Source organism: Dermacentor silvarum, chromosome 3 (genome assembly GCF_013339745.2).
Source record: "Dermacentor silvarum isolate Dsil-2018 chromosome 3, BIME_Dsil_1.4, whole genome shotgun sequence".
Lineage (NCBI taxonomy): Eukaryota > Metazoa > Arthropoda > Arachnida > Ixodida > Ixodidae > Dermacentor > Dermacentor silvarum.
Genome location: NC_051156.1, coordinates 119,699,674 through 119,711,290, shown reverse-complemented (window position 1 = coordinate 119,711,290; position 11,617 = coordinate 119,699,674).

Genomic DNA, 11,617 nt, shown 5'->3' with positions numbered 1-11,617 from the left:
ACTTTCCCTTTGGTCGGATTATCAGGCGCGCGCCACGTCACACACTACGTCTTACATTCAGACGATACATTCATACGTCTTACATTTCAGCCACCTGTGTCTAAAACGATACAGACGCATCGTTTTAGACACAGGTGGCCGTTAAACCGAGCTCGGAGGCTAGTGTCGATATGCGTTTGCTTTTGTTGTTGGCTCTTTCACTTTTTAGGCGAGAGTTCTAGGACAGAATTTTTGCGCGCGGACAACATAAAATCCCGTATCCTAACGATAGGGAGCTTCGCTGTAAAAAAAAAAAAAAGTTCAGGGCCTCAGCATGAACGTTCTTGTCTTGCTTCCGTTAGGATCTTCTACGGTCTGGTGCAGCCGCCGCGTTGATTGCATGTATTTCTGTGAAAGATTTCAACCTTGATTCACCTCGCATACCTTCTACAATTAAATGTATTTTATTTTTATATTTAAGGCATTTTCATTCACTTTACTAAGATAGATTAAAACAGTCTGACAATTCAATAACGCGGACGTTCCCAGAATATCGGCTTTCTTAATAACTTTTGGCTGACCGCCGATGTTTTGCATATGCCGCATCAAGTCAAAACAAATCAGATAAAATCATTTTGTTTGTGCGAAGGTGTTGATTGTAAACACGGGATTCATGACTGAAAGAATAAAAATAATATGGCGAGTAAGCTCCAAGATATTCCTAAGGAGGTTTCACTTCATTTCATATTTTTTTCTCAGCGCTGATATGTTGTGGAAAGGAGTGGGTAGTAGGAAAAGAAAACAAAAGACATTTTAACAGCTTAGTAGGGTCACAATAAATTGTTAGCACGGGCTTTCTTGAAGTCGTTGGTATTGACTATCGAAACGATGGAAGCGGGACGGTGGCGGCAGCATGGGCTCATCAACCTTATACTGATGATTCTTTCAAGGAATGTAAAATGGTGGCATCAAGGAGAGTCGCTTAAAATAGGATTATAATTACGCATTTCACGATAGAGACAGAGACGCAAGATCTTGTGACGAAGCGACAGGTAAGGCAAATCAAGATTGGATTTCAGTAAGATGCCGCTTGTTGCGAGCGAGTAGTCGAATGAAAATAAAATGTGCAGCACAGTTCATAATAACTCCTATTGTGAAAATAAGTCAACTGGCCTGAGGATCCCAATGGAAGATGCAACTTATACCACCGAGTATGCACCACTATTGAATACACCTCTTGAGTGCCAACTTGGGCCCCTAAGTGTGCGTTACTCGGTGTATGCCTCTCTTCAATGAACGCCTTTTACGCCAACTATACCCACTGGGTAAGTGCCGATGTATATGCGTCACTCCTCAATGACGAAACGATATTTAATACATCCCCGGTGCTGGGCAGAATCGAACTCACGTCATATGTATTCAGAAAATATTGTCTGAATATATATTTACACACTTGCTACGCGTGGACTTTGCGGCGGCGCTACTATATGGCATGGCGTGTTCAGTGGGAACGATTAGTCCGTATGACCATATATGAACATGGAAAAGATAACCTGGGCGGTGATCATAAATACATAACCCTACCCCTTGGAAAAGATACCGACGCAAGACAGAAAGCAGTAGCAACAGAATACTTAAACACTACTAATAATTAAATACAAGATACTGCGAGAAGCATAGATAATAAAATGGAGGCGCTTCCTACAGGAGTGTGGGAGTACAAGAAACTTGTAGACGCCATTGCAGCAGGAGATAAAAAAAAACGTGGCTAAAAAGTTGTTGGAGTGGAAATCACCAAAGTGGTGGAACAGGGAATAAAGCAATACAAAGAAAAATGTAAGCAGGTGTCTTGGGATCATAGAAAAGCTAAGGCCTTGGGACTACACAAAAAAGAGGTATTCCTTAGGTGGAACGAGCACCGAGAGAAGAAAAAGGTGGCGACCGAGCTTGTGCAAGAAAAAGTAGAGGTGCAGAAACGTGAGTTATGGAAGGTAAAAAAAAAGAAATGTACAAGCAACCTTGTGTACATGACATCCTGAAAGAGACAAGGGGACACCAAAAAGATTTTGGAACCATGTCAGAACACTAGCAGCTCCAACTAAAAATTCGCGAACTGCTGTAAGGAATGAAGATGGTAACGTCTTCGAAGGAGACAACGTGCTGCGGTAAATGAGAGTCGTTATTAGTGATTACTTCGGTATGAAAACAAGTGTAACTAAAATCATACTCAAATAAATATACTCGACTCAACTCGATCCATCTACAGAGAAGCGCGCATGGTCTGAATTTACCGTAGAAAGTTCTTACAGAAAGAAAGCAAAAACGCACTTAATAACATGGCAGCAGGTCCAGATGAAAGTCGAACACAGCTAATAAAAGAGCAGGGTTCAAAGAGCAAGGCACAGCTGCCTAATCCCATATCGCAAGTGATTAAAAGAAAAAAAAAGTCGCGATTGGTTGGCGTGAAAACAAGATGTACCTCATTTAGAAAAACAAAAGTGATAAGAATAAGACAATCGAGACCCAGCTCGGACACATCAGTTACAGTAACGTCACATAAAACAGGAATGCAAGTAATGAAATGAGAGTTGGCGAAGTTGATTGAAAAGAATTAATATATTAGGACAATAACAGAATGGGTTCAGACAAGGGAGACGCTTAGAAAATAGTATTTTTGTACTAACTGAGGGCGTAGAGATTTCACTACCTCAGAATAGAGCTTTATATTGGATAGAGAGTGAAAGCAAGGAAAGGGAAAGCAAGGTGGTCAACGAGAAAAGCATCCGATTTGTTACCCTACACAGGAGGTAGGAGAAAGGGGGAATAGAGAGAGGAACACAGTGATCACTCAGTGCACGTGGGAGGATCCGAATAATCATTATAAGGGGTCTTTCAGGCCGATCCATTTCATGTACTGCACTAGTGCCAATGACTTGTGTGGCCACGGTCCGAACTTCTGTGACTTGGGGAACGGCCCGAGTTCAGTTCATTTAAAGTTTTCCGGAGAGAGATTCGTCGGAAGTTGTAGCGAGAACATTTGCACAATAGGTGCTCGATGGTTTCCTCGCACCTACGGAAGTCGCACGCCGAGCTATCAGCCATTCCCATACGGTAGGAGTAAGTGTTCAGAAACGCTACTCCCAGCCACAAGCGGCACAGCAACGTTGCTTCGCTGCGGGAAAGTGTGTAGATGGCAGTTGTAGCCTTAGCAAGGGGTCCAGCTTACGTAGTCGCAACGGAAGACGCTAGGGGAACTCCAGAAAACTTGTGTCTTCTTGCGGACAAACCGACGTAGTTCCCTGGCAGCGACCATCCTGGCAGAAGGCATTGGACGGGTCTGGGGGTCTTCGTGGGCAGACCTGGCGGTCCTGTCAGCAAAGTGGTTGCCGACGATGCTACAGTGTGCCGGAATCCACTGAAAGATTGAAGCTGTGCCGTGTTTTAGATTATGATGGTATATTTTTATAATGTGGGACATCACCTGCTCGAATGCATTGTGATGAATGGCAGGATTTAGGCTCTTTAAGGCTGATTTAGAGTCACAAAATATTATTTGTTTTTCTGTCACTTAACCTGCGACGAAGTGCCTAGCTGCACGGAGGGCTGCAAGTTCCGCCGCCGTAGATGTAGTGATGTGTGACACTGAAATTAATTGGGATCTGCTTCGCTGGAACGACGAAAGCGGCAGCTGTGCTGCTAGACGAGGTCGAAGCGTAGGTATATACCATATGCATGCGGTCTTGACATGTCTGGTGCAATAATAGCAGCGTCCGTTGCTTCAGAGCCAGGGACGGGTGGTTGGCCTTCTTTGTAATTCTAGGAATAGATAGGTTAACTTCAGGCTGTCGCAGAAACCACAGGAGAGATGAAGGCTTCGCCGCAGTTGTAGAGTCGATGGTATGCGGTCTTTATGCGCGCTAATAATTCGCGAAAAGCTTGCTTGAGGTCTCTCGGCTGGTAGGGAGGCTAAGTGATGGTCGGGTATGCTTAACAGTTGGAGAGTATGGGCTCCGAGAGAGTCGACAGCTACGTGTGTCTGGTTGATATGGTCTCTCGAGATGGCAATAGCTGCTGGTGTTGAGGTGCACCGACGCAGCTTAACTACGTGCGTAGCGTTCGACCTTGTACGTTCTCTGCAGCGCGAATGTTGGTCGTGGATGTATTTGACAAGGCTGGTGGACTGTAACGTAGGAGTCCCAAGAACAGTACCCAGTACAGCTACACCATGGAGTGCACTGGTGTAACCCTAGTATTCCCGAAGAGAAACTTGGACAGCTCAGCAATGGCTGATAACTTCTTTGCGTAGACGCAGTGGGGGCTCCTCGAGAGGTTACGCTCATTGATGTCACCCAGAAAGTGATGCGTCTTGAAATAGGATGCAGGATGACCGATGACTGAAATGGGATACGAGGACATTGGGTTGTGTGTAAAGCCAACTAATACGCGCTTTTAGGCAGACACACTGAGGCCTTGTTCTTGGAGATAAGACACCATTGTGGTTGCCGCCCGCTGAAGCATGACATGCCCCTGAGGGTGATTTACCGCAGAGAGCAGAGCAAGATACAAATGTCAAAGGCGTACATTGAGACATGAAATGTCCCATGTAAGTACTCAGGAAGTCCTTCCAATGCGATGCAGAAACAATATGGGGCTCAACATCCCCCCTGGGGCACACCACAGCCGATGTAATGTTTGAAGTTGGACCGTCTTCGGCCTCTAAGAAGAAGCACCTCTCAGTCAAAAAGTCCCGAATCCATTGATACATCTGGCCACTAACTCCTACAGCCCCAAGTGAGCTTTATATGGCGTCATGCGCGACGTTGTCATGTTCTTTGACATCAAGAAAAATGGCCATTGATATTGAGACTTTTTTTTTCTTGGACCGAGGTGACAAGGTCAATAACGTTGATGAAACGCATTTCCAGATATTAGGAGGTTTACGATAACATAAACCGGGCGTTGCAGCGGGATATTCTCAAGCAAGATGGCTTAGATGACGATTTCGTGGAGCTGCTGATAGAGAAAAATATGCAGAACCGTGTACACATTGTTTGGGAATAGGGTAAATGGGAAGACCTAGTGGAAGCACACACAAGACTGAAGCAACGATCCCCTCTGTCTCTATTGTTGTTCACGCTTTATTTTAAGGACATAGAAAGACGACTGGTTAACAAGGAATGGGGTTTTCATTGATCTGTAATGGGCAAAACGTGCATCAGAAGGTCCTTGGGCTACCCGCCGTGGTAGCTCAGTCAGCTAAGGCGTTGCAGCTGCTGAGCACGAGATTCGCGGGATCGAATCCTGGCCGAGGCGGCCGCATTTTGATGGAGGCGAAATGCAAAAACGGCCGTGTGCTTGCATTGTAGAGCGTGTTATAGAATCCCAGGTGGTCAAAATTAATCCGGAGCCCTCCAATACGGTGTGCCTCATAATCAGAACTGCTTTTGGCACGTACAACCTCAGAAAAGAGAGGTCCTTGGACTGATGCATGCGGTACAAAATAGTGCTACTAGAGGACAATGCAAGGCAAATTGAGACGTTGTGAATATATGTGGCAATGCAGCGATAAATCTAGACCTAATATTCAAATAAAGCCCCTTTCTTAAAGAAAGATGGTTGAACGCGAAGCTTTCTCTCATGCAAAGAGAATCAAAGCGAATGTCCAAAGCCAACAGCCAAGCCAAGAAAGGAACTCAAGAAATGTTGAGTGAACCCGATTCGATTAATATCTGATTTGACTGTTTGTTTATGGTAATGAGATGGCCGATTCTAATGCAAGGCACGCCCTCAGCAATTGCCTGTGAACTGTAGTGACATTCTCAGGACCGGATATCACGTGCCTCCTGTCGGAATTAATGAGGAGTGCGACGAGAAGATACTGGGCCCAGCAAGACGCTCGTCACGTCCGCCTTATAAGGATGGATCCCGCTATGCACTTTTCTGTTCTGCGTGGAATTCCACACCCTCATACCTGCCTGATACACAGACTACGATTAGGCGTCGCTTTCACGTGCAAGTACTTGCACATAATTTAACGGGCAGACTCCCCGGGCTGTTCAATGTGTGGCTTTGTAGAGACTATAGAGCATGCACTCGTAGTGTTCCCTGTGTATGCGCGCGAAAGACTGACACTGGCAGCTACCTTGAGGCACTTGGACAACAGACCACTGTCGGAGGACCTCCTGCTAGGCGCATGGCCGGAGAGTTGGCAGACGATAGATGCAATGCGTGCTCTTCACGTTTCTTAGGTGACACGAGCCAGGACTCGTGCTTGTGATAGTAACATTTATGTGATGTGTTCCTTCACCTCGCTTCTCCCATTATCATCCCCCTATATGACCCTGCTTCTTCCCCTCTTCCCTTACCTTACGTAGAGTAGCAGGCCAGATGCTCCATTTTCCGGCCGACCTCTCTACATTTTCCAATCAATAAACTAGTTCTTTGACTGTTTGTTTAAGACTGTATTTTTTGCAGGTTGAAGTTGAATGAAGACACATTTCGTTAAGTTGCAAAGCCTTTATTTTAAATCATGTAGCCATTAAGTATACGCACACACTCACACTTTCACGAACGACTCTACACTTCGACAGTATTGCCTTGTGATCGCTGTGGTAGACGGTCAGAGGCTCTACCCTTGTCGATACACGGGATTGGCCTTACAGGTACGATCGCGCTCTCGCTTACGTTCGCGTACGGCAGCTTCTTCCGCCGTGCGCTGCACCCACGGCCTACCCGTGGTGATCGCCGGGAATGCATTGCGTAACGCGCGTAATGCAATGCAGATATATACATTTTGTCTGGTTAGCGTTGCGTTGCAGTTCCGATTGTTCTTCTCGGTACAACTGCGAATGTAAACTGTAGTGTTCTACGATACGTATGTCGTGCGCCGTTGTTCTATTGTTTGTACAGATGCTTAGCCGTTGTTCTATTGTGTGCGCAGATAGTTTCATTGGGTAAGTTGGCTTTGCTGCAGTGTGTTTTGGGCACTCACGGACGAATCAGTGATACATAGAAAGCTTGGCTTTAATAATATTGCACAGAAGGCACTGGCCATGGTGCTGGCGAAGGTGGAAGAAGACAAGCAGCGCTTGCTCGCCCGCTTCGCCATAGCTCCCACTGACTTGTTTAGTGCTCCGCTTCTAAAGCTAGTTGAAGTGCTGCTTCCCTAACACCCCCATTGGATTCGGTGTAGACGCTGGGTATCACCTCAACATCCCGTAACTCCGCAGTCGGATGCTACCACCAGCTCATGTGATGAAGGATCTAGGACCGTCCCAGGCTGCTTCCGTACCCACGGCCATTGTCTGCCCTGGCGTCATCCGGCAGCGCGATCCTGCTACGTTTAGCGGAACCGATGACCTCGACGTCGAGGACTGTTTCGCAGAATACGACCCTGTAAGCGCCTATATTAAGTGGGATGACCGCGCCAAGCTCACTAATGTCTACTTGACGGACGTGGCGAACCTATGGTTCTGAAATCCCGAATCTAGGCTTACCACCTGGTCGGGTTACACGACAACTTTGACTGAGATCTTCGGTTGTCCCTCCGTTCGCCGCCTTCGTGCTGAGCAGTGCTTGTGTCGTCGAGCTCAACGCAAGGATGAGAGCTTTACCAGCTACGTTGAAGACGTGCTCTTGCTCTGCAAGCGCGTCAACTCATCCATGGGCGAATCTGACAAGATCAAACAAGTCCAGAAAGGCATTGATGGCCACGCCTTCCAGATTCTCACCGTCAAGAGTCCCGGATCGTTGTCGAGGTAATTCAGCTCTGCCAGCAGTAAGACGAGCTGTGCAAGCGGCGTGCCTCAACAAGTTGTGCTGCTCAGCAGGACACCGCAGTCGCTCCCTTGGATTCTGGCCACGACGCTGTCAACATTTCTGATTTAATCCCGCAGACACAGCAGTTCATCCGCTAGGAAGTCGCTCGTCAATTCTCTCTGGCCGCTAGCACACCTGACCCGGTCACATCCTTGGCTCCTTCGCTTCGTCAAGTATACTTCAAACGCAAGTTGCCGAGGCGTTGCCATCTGCCCCTCCTATGCAGGCCGTTGTTGGACCGCTGACTTATACTAACGCTGTCCCCCGGCCATATGAACCTCCGGCTCCTGACGCCTACTGGAACACTGGCACTTTCCGTGTGCCGCCGCCACCTTCACGTCTGGTTCCCGTCCCTTACTCGGCCGCTGGTGCCCCTGTCGTCAACCCGTAGCGAACACCTGATAACCGGCCCATATGCTATTCATGTGGTTTCCCGGGCCACCTAACACGATTCCGCCGCCATCACAACTACCGTTTTACGGACAGTAATGGCGCTTCAAGCTACATGCATATTCGAGTTCCGCGTCATGACTCGTCTCATCTTCCTCCGGACTCGTCTTCCAGTCGCCGCCCCTTCGATTCACGCCGGACGCCCTGCCCACGTCGTCGATCCATTTTCCCCATGGTTCGTCGACTCAGTCCTGCCCGCGAGGAAAACTAACAGTCGCAGTTCCCGAGGCAAGAACTGCGTTTACGTCGAACATTTCAAGGCCTCATTTTTCTCCTGCGAACGAAATAGAACTGTCTGTAAACGGTAGACGGCGTCACCGCTGCACGCACTTATTGACACCGGATCCGCCGTTTCTATAATTGGTGAAAAGGGGCCAGATTCACAAAGCTTTTCTAAGTTAGTTTTGCCATTGGCTGTGTGCCTTCGCTAATGATATGTCTGGCATCCGGATTGGCTAAAATTCTTTTGTGAATTCGGGCCAAGGTTTGCCGCAATTTGAAGTATCCACGCCACTTACCTTTCCATATCTGCGCACGGCGACCTCACATCGCATTCAACCTTCAGCATCGTGCAGAGCCCACGTCATTCAAAGCGTTATGTATGTTGTCGAATTTTTCGTCCGTTCCTCGCACGACGTCATTCTTGGTTGTAATTTCCTATCTGCCAATCAAGCTCTTGCCGACTGCGCTCGTGCCGAACTTAAATAATCAATGCCGTACATTGACCCTGACAACCACGATTCTCCTGAAGTTGTTGCCGCCACTGACATCGACATTGCACCTTTCTGGTGTCGTGTGACACTGCCGCGAACTCATCTGTTTTGTTTACATCGTTGGTCACATATGTGAGCCGTCGGAACTTCCTGCTTCCGTATGCGGTCGGGGATGCGGATTGCAGGAAAAATGAAACATAGGGCACTTTGGGGCTACCATAAATATTAGGTGGTGTGAGCAATTTGCAGAGGAGTAATAGTACCAGCGCTAACGTTCGCAAATGCCATTCTGTGCTCAAAGTTAGACATCTTGTCGAGGTTTGAAGTTAAGCACAGATTGGTAGTCCGGTAGTGTTTGAGGACTACCGATAAAACCCAAATTAGGCAGTACAGGGTGCCATAGTCGGTACTTCTTTTGAGTCAGAGAAGGGCCGAGCAAAATTAGTTTGAAGAAAGGCTCAGAAACATGGATGAAAACATATCGATAGCTAAAGTGCCCACATATTTGTACCTCAAAAGCATGGACAAAGAATGAAGGATGAATTCAGGGAAGTTTGCAACTAAGTACAGTGTAATTGAAGCTTAAGTTTACAATAACGAGGTCATCAATAGGCGAGTGAGAGAAGCAGAGACAATAAATTGGAAGTAAAGGTGGAAACATAATACCATGGAGATTTACTAGTATGGCAAGAAAGAAATGAGAAAGGAAAATGTACACGATATAACAGAGGGCAGTGCCTTGCTATCTGAGGCCTGAGCTAGTTGCCTATCGATAAAAAATACCTGAGCAAATATTCGCTACAAGATGAGGCATGTGTCTGCTGCAGCGAAAATCAGGAGATTCTAATGGAATGGCGAAAGTATTCCCCCAGCGAGAGCCATAATAAACGTGCACCTTCTATAAGTGCTATGATTCACAATGGCTGGTAGCAACAAGCGGTCAGTGTCGATATATGCAATAGACGCACGAGTATTCGTGGAAAATAGTAGGGAAGATATTGAGTAGGGAAGAATATGAGCCGATTCGTTACAAACATAAGTAGCTGCAGAAGGTAGGTTAAATATTTTAAGGAAAAGAAAAAAAAAACGATTATGGGTATGTGTTGCTACACTAATGAGCATGTATGGAATAGCTGATTAGCTCAAGCAGGCTAGGGTAACCATTTGTCACTGCCCCACTTGAAATGGGATACCAATAATTAATGAAGCGTTACACATTTGTAAAACGCGAAGGCGAAAGCCTGCCAGCCGTGGAAGAAGACGACGACGGCGAACGCGCGAGCAGTGGCACGAGCGCGTCTCTGTGACCACGAGACATGTGGCATCAGGCACGCACTAGGCCCACCTTTAGCCAGCTACAACCATGGAGCAGCAAAAAATCACCTGTATGATCTTCACAAGCTGCACGCTTTCGAAAGCCAGGAGCCAGGGTTGTATAACGATGAGATAAATACAGTTCGAGCACAGATACAGAAATATGAGACGGAAGTGTAGAGAGGAGCTGTGGTGCGTTCACGCACAACTCGTTTCACAGATGAGGAGACCACACAAAGGGCTCGCGGTGGTGAAAAGCGATATGCGCTTAAGCAGATATAACAGATTCAACCTGATGGTTTCATGTACACAGAAACGTCGCAAATAATAACCACATTTGAAGATCATTATAAAAATATTTTCACTGCAGTTAGGCTTCAGAATGGTTACGAAGAAAAAGCTTATCGATTTATTTCCCCTATGCCACACTTACAAGAAGATGATCGATTCAGTGCTGACGGGCCAAGAACTCGAGAAGAAATTAAGCTTGCAGTTGAAGCTCTGCAGAAAAACAAAACGCTTAGCCCTGATGGCCTTAGTGCTGAGTTTTAATCAAATTTCAGGAATTTCTGTGTCTTTTTCTTGAGCAGCTTTTTAAAGAAGCCTATAAGCATGGTGAGCTTCCTCCGTCGTTCTATCAGGGCAACACAACCTTAATCCCAAAGAGTACTGATAATGAATTATTAAAGAGTGTAAACGGATATAGGCCGATATCGTTATGTCACATCGATTATAAAATATTTGCAAGAGTACTTACAAATAAGTTCGGACAGTCATTTCTAAATTAGTAGGTGCCCATAAACATGTCGAATTCGAGGACGCTGCATACAACCAAATATTCATATCACACGTTCAGTCCTTAAATGCTTAGAAGGCAGCACTGGTCAAGCAGCTCTTGTTCACATTGTCCTCGCTAAAGCCTTCAATAAGGTTCAGCACAATTGTTTATTCCGACTACTACGACATATTGAGTTAGGGGATGCATTATACAATGGTATATCACTTTGTGAAAGACAGTGCACTGCAATGTTAATTGTGAACCTTACCCTCTCAGGATATAATACAGGTACAGTCATCCATTCATCAGAGTTGTCCGTACTCGCCTTTACATTTCACTGTATACTTGGAACCGCTTTGCTTAAGCGTGCTTTATAACTCAAGCATTAAAGGACAGATGTACACAGATGTCGAAAATAAAGTTCTAGCTCATGCGGATGACATTCCCTTCTGCGTCGACAAGCCCAGTATTACTGAAGCAATAAATACTACCCTGCAATATCTTGGTGTTCCTCTCGATAACTTCCGTATATATATATATATATATATATATATATATATATATA